Source organism: Anser brachyrhynchus, assembly GCF_964034855.1.
Source record: "Anser brachyrhynchus genome assembly, chromosome: 12".
Taxonomy (NCBI): Eukaryota; Metazoa; Chordata; class Aves; order Anseriformes; family Anatidae; genus Anser; species Anser brachyrhynchus.
This window is the reverse complement of record NC_137707.1, coordinates 21,608,319-21,625,502: the sequence shown is the minus strand read 5'-3', so window position 1 is coordinate 21,625,502 and position 17,184 is coordinate 21,608,319. Positions and strand designations below refer to the sequence as shown.

The 17,184-nt window shown below is 38.5% G+C and overlaps 1 protein-coding gene across 1 annotated transcript in view; it reads left to right on the top strand.

Annotated features, from left to right (window-relative positions):
- LOC308176504 (uncharacterized protein) overlaps window positions 1–17,184 on the top strand; it is a 424,460-nt gene that overhangs the window by 109,952 nt on the left and 297,324 nt on the right. Inside the window, exon 5 of the mRNA XM_080552300.1 lies at window positions 2,284–2,415. The gene's annotated coding sequence lies outside the window, so the exon portion shown is untranslated. The remainder of the gene's footprint in view (window positions 1–2,283; window positions 2,416–17,184) is intronic.

Below are 17,184 nucleotides of genomic sequence, written 5' to 3'. Positions count from 1 at the left end.
ACAATATTTTTTTCTAAGACCTGAAGAGTCACTGTAGGCTTCTGAAACTAGAATTCACTCTTCTTACTTACCTGCTGAACAGTGTTTCTTGGAGTAATATTTCTAGGTTTTGATAGAATTAGTTATTTGGGATATACGATTGTAGGAAGCTTTTCTGCTCAGATTAAAATGTAGCTTTGAAGACTGCCATTCACTTAATAATAATGAAGACCACGAGGGGCAGGCAGAAGAGGTTTTTTTCACAGTTGTTTTGATGTGATCTGTAGGTCTGCTAGAGAAAAATCTAAACTATTCACATGATAAAGGTAGTTATCAGAAACATATTTTATAGTGCAACTGAAATGGTAATTTGGGGTGTAAGAAAAAAGCACAGACTGTTCTTCTGCTTGAAATAAAATCATTGTTCCAGGACATATGTTTCATATGTAACTGATCTGTGCAGTTGGCTACTGTTTGTTATTTAACACTGTGCTTTGTAAGCATACAGCTATGTTAATCAAATCCATGTTATTTTGCTTTTATACAAAACTTACTGTTTTCATCTATAGGCTTTTAAAAAAATGCAAATTCACCTGGTTTTTCAAATGAAAACAGACAATAGCAAAATAATCTTTAAAACATGCAGCATCTATAATGGTGTATGAAAAATTCTTTTTGGGAAAAAAAAAGCAACATTTGGAGGCCTACCCTCTGTAGAACACAAACATGACAAATTTTGGAATAAACACACAAATAGCACTATGCACCTGCTTTTTTTTTCTTTTTTTTTCCTTTTTCCTTTTTTCTTTTTCTTTTTTCTTTTTTTTTTTTTTTTTTTTTAAAGTTTTTCCCTGGGAAAATTTACCTGGAAGCCTTACCTGTTCTTCCTTGGTAAATGGTCCATGATCCTTCTGAATCCAGCATTTACACTAACTTACACTTAGATAACACTGTTGCAAATCTTTATCTTCTGGTGATATTAGCATCAAATAATTACTGCTTTACTTGTAAGTCATTGCTGTTGTGTATGAAAAATTTGGGAAACTTTTTTTTCATATTATAAAATAATGATGAAAGTATCTCTAACTTTTATTAAAACTCAACTATACAAACCTTAGGACTAAATAAAAAAATAAAGAGAACGGATGCATGTTGTTCTATTCAACAGAAGACCTTAGTGTACTTGCAGAAATAAACTTGATTGACATTTCAACTTTGTTCATCCTCATTATCAAGTATATTGTTAAGTTGCTTTGCTTATCAATTCACTGAAGGGAAATTCTGACTAACTGACCATAACCCCATTTCAGAGAAAAAAAAAAAAGAAAAAAAAAAGAGAGAAATCTGAATTATTTCTGTTTGGAGAATATGAAATAAAAAATATATATATTTTAATGAAATACAACTTGGCTTCTCACTCTGCCCATAGCCCTTATTCCTTCTTATCATAGTAAAATAAGGCCCTTTCCATCGTAATGTCATGTTACAGCATAAGTGTGATTCCTTTAGTAATTAATAGAATTTAGGCTCCAGCATAGTCAGTTCTGATTAAGCAAACATTAAATTAATTCAATCTGCAAACACTTAACTCTGTTAGAACTATTGAGGGGAGAGAGCATTTGGACGGATGGCAGAACGCATCTTCATTGGATTGCTAGCCACCTCAGAGTAGTTAACAGTCAGATCAATATAGCTCCTAGAGCTATAATAAAATGGCTTCGACAAGCTCATCTGTGGCTGAGAACACAGTATACACATTGATTTCCTGGCCTGATATAACCCATTTACCTATTCAGCTAGTCCGTTAAGGAAGGTGTAAGGCTATAAAGGCCCAAGGGAGCAATGATGCCTGTAAGTAGGTTAGCAAATACTTGGAAATGTCTTAATTTGTTTTACAGTTACTACTTCAGGGAGATACATTTTTTTTAGGAAAGGAAAAGGCTTATATGTAATTTCTTATTCTTTTGTAATGCTTTTAAGCTGGGAAATATATAGTGGTCTGTGCTCAATTTCTGTCTTACTAAAGGTCCTCACTGTTCTACTACCTTGGGGCTTTGAACATTTCTGATCCCTCAAACTCTGACATTTCACCCTGTCAGCTTTGAATTGTACACACTGTAAAGCATATGCCAAGCCCAAACTTCACCACTATCTTTCATTGTCTACTTTGTCATTCACTTGGCTTGCTTTCTTGAATCTGATAAAGTGATATGAAGGGGTATCTGTGTACAGGGATATGTGGATCAACATTACATTGTTCCAAACCAAGTTCTTGCACTAGATCTGGTTATTTATTTATTACAGCTTTCTGAGGCCTCCATTGCAGAACTGGGAGCTGGCAAAGTAAGTTTGGTCTCGCAGTACCATCAGATCGTCTTCTGCTTCTACATGCCCATCTCCAGGTACAGGAGAACAGGTGCTTGACACCAGCTGCTGGTAAATACTGAATTTGAATATTCCAGCTGAAGGTAGTTTTTGCTGAAAGTAGTCCTTTAAGTGGCTTAGAGAAATGCTTAATTCTTAAGTGAGCTCCACTTCAATATTGTTTGTTAAATGGCAAGTATAATTTGTAGTAGTATTTCTTCTTCTTCTTCTTTTTTTTTTTTTTTTCAATTTTCAATATTGTGCCATACAGAATGTGGAAATTAGTAGCAAAGACTGATATTTATGATACCCAAAATAAACATCCAGGTATGTGAAGAAGCTGTTTTTAAACTAAGTTCAAATGCTTATTCATTTCATTGCTCTCAAACTCTATTTTTGTTTTGCTTCTGTTAGGGGCATGTATTATTCCCTCTCTGACTGTTCTGAGCAGGTGGATACTCAAACCGTTCATGAGGAAAGATATATTGAAACAGACAGAGTGGTAAAGCTGCTGATAGGCAGTTATTAGATTCAGATAAACTGTAATCTTAAGTCATCTTATGAGCATGCTAATTACACAACGACATTACCTACATAGAGCGCCATTGCTTTGTTAACATGTTATGCAAGGTCCTTTATTAACACTGCAAGAAAGGACTTCCTCTCATTAGATGGTTATGCAAAACTATAATTATACTTGCCTGTGAAAACTGGTGAAGTTATGAAAGGCTTGCTTCTTGAGGGCTCTACCTTTTTTTTTTTTTTTTTCCTTGCAGATTATAAACATTCTTTCTGTGGAGCAAGGCTGACACAGTTTAAAATAAGAAATTTGTTTCCATCTAAGGTTTAGAATTCAGTAATCTCTTCATCTTTCATCTAAGATAACTATTATCTATGTTATTGTAGCACTAAAATAAAAAGCATTCTGTGATAACTCAGAGACTGTTTGCAATTTTGAATAGAAATTTGGGTGCTGTCACTGACGAGAAAATTAGCAGTAAATGACAAATTAAAATTGTCTTTAATTTAAACATAAAATATATTGGATGTAATAATTACTATTGATTTCACCTAATGTATCTTTTATAAAAATGCACTTTTTTTTTTTGTTTCTGAATCATCTTTGCATTTTCAGGTTCATAACTGTGATACAAACCCCATGCAAAAATTCTGCGTCATACAAGCAATATTCCCAACCTCTTCAGTAGTAATGTTGCAGCCACCTCTAAAAAACAGGATATAACTCTTTGTAGCTTTATATAGGTAAAGGAAGCATTTTTCACCCACAACCCCATGACCCAAAACATTCAACCGTGTCTTGATAAAGGTTCATCGGAAGACAAGTTCTTATTTCTTCCACAAAATGGATGTTTGTACAGATCTGGCTGTCCTGGAGTACTTGCTAGGGATCTGGTGACCAGAATTGGTTCTGCAGTTCTGTAGGAGTTTGCTAAATTTAATGTTTTCCTTTTTAGCCAGGAAAGGCTGGGATGAAGTTAGAGCTATAGGATAGGAAATATAAATATTTTATATGAGCATGCTAATTAAATAAATACTTATATTTATATATGAGATTAATTCTGAATAATAAGGAAGGATAGTACCCAGCTGAACTTGGTGAAGGAAGTGAAGAATGATTTTACTGGTTCATTCTATAAGCTTTTTTAGATATTTTAATATTTAATTTAATTTAAATTTTTAATATTTTACATTTGTGTGTGCATGTGTGTATATACGTTTACATAGTGTGTCACACTACAGGAGGATTTGATGTTTTGTATGTGCATTTCAGATGGAAAGAGTCACGCTCAGGAAGGGAAACACTGCATTTATTCTTCAGTAGTATCAGTATTTTCATAGGTTTGTTGTTCACATAAATTTTGCACCTGCTCTGTTAATATTCCATGTCCTTAAAATCTAGTTACCTTAAATTATGCATCTAGTTATGGATTAAGGGCCTTAAATTTATGCTACCATGGTTGAAAATTTGGTTGCAGCATTTTGGTTGAACAATGCGGTTTTTATTATACTAATGATGCAAACCAGAAGCACAACTACTACTACTTTTATTGTGAGATGAAGTGATGGTAATTGAAGTTCAAAGGCAGTGCTCTTGGAAATTTACAATATGCTGGTAAGGACAGTGAGCTGCACAATAAAGGTATTTTGAAGAAGATAGAGGAGTCCTTTGTCTGCTATGGTAATTGAAACAGTTTTGTACATGTCTTTTACAACATTGGCTTCACTGACAGGTGACAATGTACACTCTAAGTCACTCATAAGGATTTCAGGCATGTGCAAGGATTATGGACAATGCGCATATAATTTCAGGGTACAAAACAGGCTTAGTGGACAGTGAGCAGCTGATGCTCCTTTGTGATTATCTTAAAATGTAGAGGAAGCAAAGTGAAATATAGCAGAAGAATATATAGTATATAATATGATACAGAGAAGGCAGTCAAGTATGAAATGACACTAAGAGAAGCAAAAGGAGAACAGGCAGCTCTCCTGAAGAGATAGGGAAACTGAGGAAATGTGTCTGGGTTAGTGTCTAGCAGCAGACTAGAAAGGAGTTCTGCTTGATGCAAGTAGAAATGAGCATTTCAGGAAATTTAAATTTTGATAGATAACAATATTGATTCTGTGAAATTTCTGTTAAATTTGAAAGTAAAAATTTGGAGAGTTTTTGGAGAGTTTTGGAGAGACAGTGAACGGAATTCCCGTAGGGAAGTCTGCTGCCTCCCTGGGGCCAGGGACAGGGATGTTGCCAGGAAGCTTCCCAACCTGGTTCGCCCCTCTGACTACTACCCTCTTTTGATAGTCCAGGCTGGCAGTGATGATCTTGAAGAGAGAAGCCTGAAGGCTATCAAACGGGACTTTAGGGGACTGGGACGGTTAGTGGATGGAGCGGGAGTACAGGTGGTGTTTTCATCTATCCCTGTAGTATCAGGGAGGGGTACCGAGAGGACACGGAAAGCCCACCTGATTAACACGTGGCTCAGAGGCTAGTGCCAACACAGAAATTTTGTTTTTTTTGACCATGGGGCGCTTTACTCGGCACCTGGCCTGATGGCCACAGACGGGTCCCTATCTCTAAGGGGAAAACGGATCCTAGCCCAGGAGCTAGCAGGGCTCGTTGAGAGGGCTTTAAACTAGGAAAGAAGGGGGATGGGGCTGAAAGAAGGCTTGTTGGAGCTGTGCCGGGGGGAACAATGGCAAAGCCGGGGAAGAAGGCAATGGCCCGACTGAAGTGCATCCACACTAATGCACGCAGCATGGGTAACAAACAAGAGGAGCTGGAAGCCATTGTGCAGCAGGAAGGCTATGACTTGGTTGCCATCACGGAAACGTGGTGGGACCACTCTCATGACTGGAGTGCTGCAATGTCTGGCTATAGGCTCTTCAGAAGGGACAGGCAGCACAGAAGGGGTGGTGGTGTGGCTCTCTATATTAGAGAGTGTTTAGATGTTGAGGAACTTGAGGCTGGGAATGATAAGGTTGAGTCCCTATGGGTTAGGATCAGAGGGAAGGCCAACAAGGCAAGCTTCCTGGTGGGGGTCTGTTATAGACCGCCAAACCAGGATGAGGAGACTGATGAGGAGTTCTACAGACAGCTGGCAGAAGCTGCGAAATCGTCAGCGCTTGTTCTCGTGGGGGACTTCAACTTCCCAGACATATCCTGGAAGCACAACACAGCCCAGAGAAAGCAGTCTAGGAGGTTTCTGGAGAGCGTGGAAGATAGCTTCCTGACGCAGCTGGTTAGAGAGCCTACCAGGGGAGGTGCCCCGCTAGACCTTCTGTTCACAAACAGTGATGGACTGGTGGGAGATGTGGTGGTCGAGAGCTGTCTTGGGCAGAGTGACCATGAAATGGTTCAGTTCTCTATTCTTGGCGAGGTCAGGAAGGGGACCAGTAAAACCGCTGTCTTGGACTTCCGGAGGGCTGACTTTGAGCTGTTCAGGACACTGGTTGGCAGAGTCCCTTGGGAGGAGGTTCTGAAGGGCAAAGGAGTCCAGGAAGGCTGGGCACTCCTTAAGAAGGAAATCTTAATGGCTCAGGGGCGGTCTGTCCCCACGTGCCCAAAGACGAGCCGACGTGGAACTAGACCGGCCTGGCTGAGCAGAGAGTTGTGGCTCGAGCTTGGGAGAAAAAGGAGGGTTTATAATCTTTGGAAAAGAGGGCGGGCTACTCAGGAGGACTATAAGGATGTTGCGAGGCTGTGCAGGGACAAAATTAGAAAGGCCAAAGCTCACCTGGAGCTCAATCTGGCTACTGCTGTTAAAGATAACAAAAAATGTTTTTACAAATACATCAACACAAAAAGGAGGACTAAGGAGAATCTCCATCCTTTACTGGATGCGGGGGGAAACTTAGTTACAAGGGATGAGGAAAAGGCTGAGGTGCTCAATGCTTTCTTTGCCTCAGTCTTTAGCGGCAAGACCGGTTGTTCTCTGGATACGTGGTATCCTGAGCTGGTGGAAGGGGATGGGGAGCAGGATGTGGCCCTCGCTATCCATGAGGAAATGGTTGGCGACCTGCTACAACACTTGGATGTACGCAAGTCGATGGGGCTGGATGGGATCCACCCGAGAGTACTGAACGAACTGGCAGAGGAGCTGGCCAAGCCGCTTTCCATTATTTATCGGCAGTCCTGGCTATCAGGGGAGGTCCCTGTCGACTGGCGGCTAGCAAACGTGACGCCCATCTACAAGAAGGGTCGGAGGGTAGACCTGGGGAACTATAGGCCTGTTAGTTGGACCTCAGTGCCAGGGAAGCTCATGGAGCAGATTATCTTGAGTGTCATCACGCGGCACTTGCAGGGCAACCAGGAAATCAGGCCCAGTCAGCACGAGTTTATGAAAGGTAGGTCCTGCTTGACGAACCTGATCTCCTTCTATGACCAAGTGATGCGCTTGGTGGATGAGGGGAAGGCTGTGGATGTGATCTACCTTGACTTCAGTAAGGCTTTTGACACTGTTTCCCACAACATTCTCCTCAAGAAACTGGCTACTCATGGCTTGGACTGGCGTACGCTTCGTTGGGTTAAAAACTGGCTGGATGGCCGGGCCCAAAGAGTTGTGGTGAATGGAGCCAAATCCAGTTGGAGGCCGGTTACTAGTGGAGTCCCCCAGGGCTCAGTGCTGGGGCCGGTCTTCTTTAATATCTTTATCGATGACCTGGATGAGGGGATCAAGTGCACCCTCAATAAGTTTGCAAATGACACCAAGTTAGGTGCGTGTGTCGATCTGCTCGAGGGAAGGAAGGCTCTGCAGGAGGATCTGGATAGGCTGGACCGATGGGCTGAGGTCAACTGCATGAAGTTCAACAAGGCCAAGTGCCAGGTCCTGCATTTGGGGCGTAACAACCCCAAGCAGCGCTACAGGCTGGGAGATGAGTGGTTGGAAAGCTGCCTGGCAGAGAAGGACCTGGGAGTACTGGTTGGTAGGCAGCTGAATGTGAGCCAGCAGTGTGCTCAGGGGTCCAAGAAGGCCAACAGCATCCTGGCTTGCATAAGAAGCAGTGTGACCAGCAGGTCTAGGGAAGTGATTGTGCCCCTGTACTCGGCTCTGGTGAGGCCACACCTCGAGTACTGTGTTCAGTTTTGGGCCCCTTGCTACAAGAAGGACATGGAGGTGCTTGAGAGAGTCCAGAGAAGGGCAATGAAGCTGGTGAGGGGTCTGGAGAACAAGTCTTACGAGGAGCGGCTGAGGGAGCTGGGGTTGTTTAGCCTGGAGAAGAGGAGGCTCAGGGCAGACCTCATTGCTCTCTATAGGTACCTTAAAGGAGGCTGTAGCGAGGTGGGGGTTGGTTTATTCTCCCACGTGCCTGGCGACAGGACGAGGGGGAATGGGCTAAAGTTGCGCCAGGGGAGGTTTAGGTTGGATGTTAGGAAGAACTTCTTTACTGAAAGGGTTGTTAGGCATTGGAATGGACTGCCCAGGGAGGTGGTTGAGTCACCATCCCTGGAGATCTTTAAAAGACATCTAGATGTAGCCCTTAGTGATATGGTTTAGTGGAGGACTTGTTAGTGTTAGGACAGAGGTTGGACTAGATGATCTTGGAGGTCTCTTCCAACCTAGACGATTCTGTGATTCTGTGAATTGATATCGAGAGTGTGATTAATACTGAACACTTCAATAACAAAGAAGAAGAGTTATGGAAGAGATTTGAGGATAGTCTCCTGACAAGTCTGACTTGCAAGTCCTAAAAGAATGAAGGGAAAGTGTTACCTTGATAAACCATGCCACTGTTTAGTATTAGATCTCATGGTACTCTCAGGCTTCCATTTCCTTTTAGACTTTCCACAATAATTTTTTGGCATAGACTGGGCCATGTTTTTCACAACATATAGGTTTACATTCTCAGTTCTTGGTGACAACAGTCCACAATTTTTCAAGTGAGTTCAAAGACTGTCTGAAACAAAATGGAATGACAGAGAACACTGATACTGTTGTGGCCTCAAGCAAATATAGAAGTTGTACACTGAAACAGTACATTGCTGAAGGCAACCGAAACAGTAGCAGAAGAAAAACTAATAGGCTGGAAATAAAAACTAAGAATATCTCTAATGGCTTACAGTAATGCACCTCACTCTGTACCAAGTACTATTCAGATAAAGGAGTGAGGATTGAAAGGGAAGTTAACACCAGCAAGTGGGAAAACTCTGAAAAAAGAAGTTGTCTTAGAAATTAGACACAGATAAAAAGGACATATAGGCCCAGGAACAACAACCAGAAGTCATCTCTTTCAGTACGTGGCTCTAACTACAACTCCTTTGTGTCTCTGAAGATTTTGGGGATAGTGAATAGCTTATTAAAACAAATATGTTGCACATTGAGGATGAAAATAATGGAATAGTATATGAAAAGGTTAAAGGTTTGAGTATAGAAATTTCTTAAACAGTCTGTGCATTCTGGGGCACCAGAATTAAAACTTCAAGGAAAATTTAAAAAAAGTTTGAAATCTGGAAGCTTCTGCTTGTGAGCTTGTGGTTTTCATGTCATTTAGATCATCTGTATGAAAAAGTAGCACATTTTTTTTTTGGTCAATCACTGACTTAGGTTGCAAATATAAGTGATTTAACTTTTGCTTTAATGTTACCCATCATATAAACCAAGACATTCTTTTAATAAGTGAGACTAATAAATAAAGCAAAAGGAATGGAGTTAGAGGGTCCAGAACCCTGCCACCAGTCTGACCCAACTCAAACAATTACCTAAGTAATGCAGTGATTTTTCTGCAATGCAAAATGCAAGTTTTTTTTCTTTTATCCTTGACTTCTAAGGCCACAATCACACACAGAGCCAGGGCAGCAATTGCACCTCTCACTTCATAGAGCAAGGCATACATGCTGCCTGGGAAATAAAACATCTTACTTTAAAATAAAGAAGAAAAGCAGCCTGGATGTTAATAACAAGGAAAATACATTTTCTTTCTCTCCTTTTCTTCCTCCTGAGCCCTACAGTGTAGAAAAAAAAAGCAATTACTATGCAGCAAAAACAATATAATAAATAATTTCAAAGGCAATGGAAGCAGGATTCAAAAACCTGAGACATATAAAGAGGGAACTTATACATATGTGGCTGTGATATGTGGGCTGAGATGGTATATGTTAATTTCTGTGATGAGAAATTGCATATGTAAAGATTCAATCATCAAGAATATACCAGATTTAAGTAAAATCTTCTGAGGTTAATTCTGACACTGTTCTATGTTTGAGCAAGATTTGGTACTTACCTCCAGAATGTAAGTTTTGACTTATAGCCTTTGAGTTCTTCATCTGTTTTCTTTTTATAGCAGGACAAAACTCAAATTTAATATTAAGTACTATCTTTTAACTCTCTTGGTCTTCTCAGAGAAGGAGAAGTAAAGAAATGACCCTCTTTCTCTGCCTGTTCTCCACAGTTACCTTGGAGGATGCATGGGTTAGTTGTAGTCCCTGACATCTTCCCATGGCCAGAAGTCCTAGCACTGACAATGGCTATGCAGCAGTCAAGGAAAGAGTTTATTCTAGAGTGTGACAATGAGCTCTCTAAGGTAAAGACATTATAAAAATGTTAAAGTAGGAAGGCTTTGTGTAATTCCTCAAATTCACGTATGCTCTTACAAGAATAGCTTTCAGAAGATTGCCTTCTTCATGGTTACCTAGGTCATGGTTATGTATATGGCAATGCATTACAGTGTAACAGAGGCATGATTTTGACAGTCCCTAGTGTGGCCAACAAACAGATATTTTGTGCTGTATGTTTTTCCATGTTGGATTTTTTTATTTTTATTTTTTACATTCTACTGAGTACATGGCCATAATTTTTGTTCAAAATTTTGAAAAATGCAGTGAGTTCTTTGTTCTCCTTTTCTTTTATTCCCCTTTCCTGTTTCTTGGAGAAGGGAATGTTCTATTTGGTAGCAGTTTTATGATTGTAGTTAAAACATATATACAAAGAGATAGGTAGCTAATGGCAGCAGCAGGTAACATGTGTGTGACTGAGTTATGGAAAGCTGTTTTCCCAGTGTCTCCTTCCCAAAGAGTGTGTATGGGAAACGGGAACTTAATGCGCTGGTACTGTTACAGGCTGTGTAAGAGGACCTTTCTGTTATCTGTTTGGTTCTAGAGAAACACTCAATCACAATGGAATATAAGAATTGGCACTGGAAATTTGACAGGAGTGCAATACAGTCCTAATGGCAAGATTTAGAATGAATATTTCAATTTTGGTGCCAGAGTATAGTAACTAGTGGATGGAATTGCTCATAAAGCATTCAGCAGCCTCATTAGACGGGTCATATTATCTGCAGACAGAAGTAGGCTTAGAAGATTGATCTTTCTCTGTCCCTAAAACTGTTGTTTAAAGAATGAAATCCAACATCTGGTCCTAATTTAGAACCTTGTTCGTACTGTAGAATTAGGGTCTTAGCCAGCTATTTGTAAGTTCTCAGTTCAGTTTCTAATGGTCAACAGTGCAGTTCATAGATGTCTTAGTAATTTAGGGGTGTTGTAGAGACTTACCGCAAAGCCTAAGGTAATTGAGCCAGTTCTTTAAATGCGTGCTTACTTTTAGGAGTGTGAACAGTAAAATGAACTTAAATGGAACTACTTTATTTTTACAGTAAATGTTGTTTGTTCCTAATTTGTGTTGAATTGGACATCTTGTGAATTAATGTAGTAAATAAAATTACATTTAATTATTTCCTTTTATTGGTATGGCCAAATAGAATAGGCATCTTTTCTGGTGAAAAAGCAAAATAGGGACGTATAAAGCACACTAAATCTCTCTCTCTCTCTCTTTCTCTCTGTGTCATGTATAGTCTGTCCATATAGGTAATAATGTATAAGTTATTTATTTGAAAACAACCCTCTATGTCCTAAGGAATATAATATAACCATTTTTTTCCCCGATGGTGTCATGACTTTCCATATAGAAGATGCTGTAGATGAGTTTCTACCTTTTCTTTCCTTTCTAACCTCACTACATAGTCATGGAATCTCTCCAATAAAACTAATAATAGAAGTTGAACATGTATGAGATTCCTGCTCATCCATTTTGCAGTGAATAGTATAAGTAGAAGCCATGTTTATCTGGAGAATATAAAAAATAATACAAGAAAAACTCAGCTAAAATGTTTAGTTAAAAATATTTCAGCAGTTTTTATTACACTACCTCCCAGGTAATGCTGCAGTGAGAGAAGTATTCTCATGCATGCATAGAGATGTCGCGCTGAGCTTTGCTGCAGTGTTCTGGGGCTGCCTGAAAACTCTGTTAGAATAAAACTCTGTGCTATTAGAATAGAAAACACATATTATTTGGTTTGAAACCATAAAGATGATTTTTGTTTGTCATGCTATGTTCTGCATGGTCTCAAGGTACTTTGCTGTTTAACTCGAATTTCAGATCCTTTTGGCATGCAGTAGAAATGTTACAGTTGTTTTTTTTTTATCTACATAAACAACATAAGTTTGTCAGAAAATTGAAAATGTGCACTTTGTTCCATCAGCTAAAATGGGCTGTCAGATAATGCTTTCTTTTCTCCATTGCATCAGATGAATGATGTAAATGGTTTTTGGCTTTGGAGTTTTTTGCAAGACACTAGAGTAAATGATCAGAGTAGTAACATTTTTAACCTTATCTATCATACTGAAACATTTTTTCTGCCTCCAATAAAACATGTCAGAGTCGATTAAGGACATTCTTCAATGAGGTATAATTCACAGATTTTAGTAGCAAATCCAAGAGCACTGAAGTATTAAAGAGGCTGTGAATACTTAATTACGGATATGTTGCCATCCTACCTTTTACTGAATTCCCTTAACACTTTGGTGCTCTGTATCTGAAAATGCTCTTTTCCTCTGATGGTGAAGTAAAAGGAAAAGCCAGGTACAATGGCAGAGCATATGTCACATTGTATCTAGTGACAGTGCAGTGAAAGATACTGCTGTTCTAGTACATTCAGCCGTGCTTATCTGGTACATGAGTGCACATTACTTTCCATGGGCTAGGATCACTTTGGACAGTATCATTAAATACCACGTCATTACCTGTTATGGAGTAGTGCTTTTGCTTGAAGTGCCTCCTGGGATACATGCAACAGTAGGAAGAATGATGGGTAAAGATGGAAGCAGCATTAAATTTTCAATGGAAACACTATTGACTTTGACTTTTCAGAAGCCTTATCTGTTAGATGGTGTTTGTCACAGAACCTGTAAAGCTGTGGATGTTCGTCAGTTGAAAGTTACAGTCTTTTGAACGATATGGACAGGTGAAGGCTCCAGAGGGATCAGCTGGGCTAGCATCGAGCTGGAGGGGGTAAATTGAAGGTTTATTTATCCAATTCACTGTCAAGGTCAGCTTGCTGGAGAGCTGTCCTGTGTGTGCTTACAAAATGCCAAAATCCTGGCAAATTGTCTGAAAGAGCCTCCAAATCACTGACCTTTGTACGGCTCATATCAACATGCCAATGTCTTTTAACAGTATCCTTAGAGTGCATTAAATAGTTTGTAAAATCAAGCTTTTAATGTCAGCAGAAGTAACTTTTTTTTTTTTCCCACCAATAAGGAAAAAGTAAAAGATATCTAATGATATAGGAGAAACATACAAAATAGAGAAGCTGTTTCTTATGAAATACAACTTTTAGCGTTCACTGTTTTTTTAGAGCATAATTCAGGGCATGTTTTAGATAAACCATTGGTTCCCTTCCTCTCCAGTTAATACATCTAAAGGATTCAGATTTCTCTCTCTCTTTCAAATACTTGGTATTCAGTGTATTTGATTCAACTTTCTTTTGTAAAATTAAATACTGATGTGTGTTATGCTTTTGGTTTCCTTTTTGGTACTTTGCAATGTGCTTGTGTGTGTGTGTGTGTTTTTTTTCCCCTGTTTCTTGATGAAATACCCAAACAGGTATTTTCTATTTTTAATTCTTCAATTTCCTTTTTCTTCTTGCCCATATCTTTTGTCCCCTCTGTGGGCAAATCCAATTTTCCAGGTAAGTCAGTTCAACTTGCATCTAGATAGACATTAATGCCAGTACACTGAGTGGTGCTTATGGATGAAAATAGTGAAATTATTGGCTAGGAATGGATGAAATGGAAAATCAATTCAAGTCTTATCTTGAGAAACTTTTTTGAAACTATTTTACCAGTTTAGACTAATTGTTAATTCTTATACTTGTCTGTCAACCTGGACTATATTTTCCAATTTTATCAAAATCTATTTCAGTGTTTCAATAACACTTGGTTAATTAGGATTATACTAGTATGTGTATATATCTATGAACATTTTTTAGAGTTTGGCACTGAAATTATTGAAAGAACAAAGGAAAAAATGAGTTCTTGAAGTCTCTTATCTGTAGCATAAATGTAAATTTTGGTATATGTACTAATTTTGAATATATGTAATTCCTATTAATTTTATGGCTTTTGTGTAAATCATTGTTTAAGTACTTTTTAGACCATAGGGATTTTATATGATGGCTGCTAAGGGCTGCCTTTGAGCCATAATGTACTATCATGTGAAAGTTCTGTAGTTCACAGATCACTGACTTGACAGAACTTTATTATTATTTAATATTTATGTTACAATATTGCCCAGAGTCCCCAGACTTTGACAGTGCCCCGTTACAGTAGGTATTGTACAAACATGGATGTAGACATGATCAACATCTCAAGTTGCTCAGAGCTGTTGTAAGGACTAGAGGTCATTATGAAATGAAGTTAGTCTGCATAAACTTTGGAAAAAAAATTTTGCAATATGCCAAGTATTCTACCTATATAACAAAGCAGAGCCTTTATTGTTAGTAAGTACACATTTAGACAGAAAGCAAGCAACACTGAATTATGATACAGTGCCTCAAGGCACACATTGTATTTCAAATTCAGACATTAGCCTATGTTTTATATGCTTTATATTCTGCTTTAATTGAAATCACTGCATTTTAAGATGGAGATTTAGCAGCTAAAAGAAGGAAAAGATATTGCCCAAGCAATATGTCTGAATTGCATAACTACTTCTATGCAATTCTAGCAGCCATATTTTGCAGTATAAGGGTTAATATGTATGATTTACACTGTTTTGCAAAATGAGAAAGTTTATGTTTTGTGTCTTTGCATTCTATCCTGGAAATGGTGATCACTAAAATTAAAATGTTAATGAACAGTCTGGGTCTGAGGGCCCAGAGTGTGTTTTCTATGTAAATTTAGCCTTTTCAGATGGCATTGAATAGTGGAAAAGAAATACAAGTTGAGTAGAGATGCAGGACTGCCATCTCCTCTTCCCTTCAAGTTTCTTCTTTCCTCTTGGCCTGCTCTTTAAATGCTGAGCAGGGAGGATTCCCTTTGTAGTTGTTTCTTGAAACTAGCAGAAATTGGTTTAAATAAAAAACCCTACCCCCTTGCTGTCCTAATATTCCTCTATCAGACCAGGAAAATTTCATTTTCAGGGAGAGATGTACTACCTCTACTAGTATGTTGAACATTTCTGATGAAATAGAGAGGATTTCTTCAATTGTTGAAATACTATTTTTTTAATATTTCTTTCAATTTATACTAAACCATAAATAATTACTCTTTAGGCTCCAAGTTCCTTTGGCACTAATTAAAAATAAAGTATTTTTTTTCAGTATCTCTTACTATGTAATATTTTAGTGGCAACAAAAATGTTTAATAAATCCTGGACTAGCAATAATAATATCTTTTAGTGGAGTCTTTGTTAAACAGAGGGAGGAAATCACGGCATAGTATACTCTGGATGTTGGAAGTGAATTTAGAGGAACCCTGAAGACTATACCTAACCTCTGTTAACTAACTAACCCAATTACTTCCATATATAAAATGTTCATGTGTGTTTCAGCTCTTCCTCTTGCAGACTATCTGGATCATTAGGAGTTTGGTTTAGATTTCAGATGCAAATCTGGTTTTTAGAGGCAGAGTGTTGCTTTAAGCAATCTGATTGCTGTCATTTGCTAGCATTAGACTACTGTGGGATAAGGGTTTTGGTTGGAAGTGTTAAAGGTCAAGGGATGCTGACAGAAGCCTAGGTTCTACTAAGCTTTGTTATGGCTGTCCATAGCTCTAAAAGGCTTGCTCAACAGCCCACATTATCAGACAACATACCAGCCGCATTTCCGTTTTGTAAGCACCATCTATATCCTGGTCTCCGGAAGCATATAGAAACTCCTGCACCTGCCTGGTGAGCCCTATGGATTCTACATCCCAAAGATCTCTAATAATTGAAAGCATTAGAGCCATAAGAGAAATACCTTCAGAGTCTTTTGTTTTGTTTTTCTAGAAAAGTTTAGAGTACCCAGACAGTTTTTCCCTTAAGGTTGGATAGTTCAAGTTCCTTTGACATATCACATGTTCATCATCTTGTGCTTGCTTCTTGTGACTTTATTCTATTATTATAGTATTTTATACTATTGAGAGCTCTCTTTAAACATTAATGGTTAAAATAGAGATGCGCTTTTGGTCATTTGAGGAAAACTTTCCTTTTGCAATGGTACCTTTCCAGACTACTGATTATAGAGGAGAATGGCAGTGGACAATACTTAAGGTAAGAAATTCTGTCCACTATACAGCAACTAATAGTATTTTGTGATCTGTTTCATCAGGTATTTCACCTTTGAATTCTGACCATGATTTTGAGCACCTTGTTGGGCAATGATGATTGAGAGTACCCCTTGATCCTTTTGCTTGAAAGTCTGCAGATGTTTCAGTAAGATATGGTGTAAGCACAATAGCTTTTAAAACATAAGAGGCAGCAGTAATAGGGGCCATCATGAACATGCTGAGGTATCTGTCGTAATAATGCACTATAAAATTAATCTGTACTTGTGCAGTAGTTGCTGAGGGTGGCTGCTTCTTTGCAGATCAATTCAGTATAGTGTTCTGTCTGTATGGGAACTTCTGTGGTTCATTTTCTGTGGTTTAAAAAAAAACCCTGATATTCTGGATTGTATGACAGACTTTTGATAATCCAATAACAATAAAAATAAGAGAAGTACCAAGCTGAAAAGAGACCTTAGTGTGATTCATGAGTATGTTTGATGAAAGTTTGAAATTTGATATTACATCTTATTATTTACTAAACCAGCTGGGATTTTCTTTGTGGCTTCCACATCACCGAGTATATTCTCATCATACAAGTTCTTTGTTTAATACACAACTTTGTTTCAAGACAAATCTGGCAAATGTAGAGATATTAGACAGTTAATGTTTAAGAATGTAGAAAATGGGAGAGATTAACTGGATTGATTATGGAATGTGAAGGTTTTAATCTCTTGGGCTAAACAAGGAACAATGGATACTTTGCCTCTTTTCGCACGAAATAAATAGACGTATTTGCATAT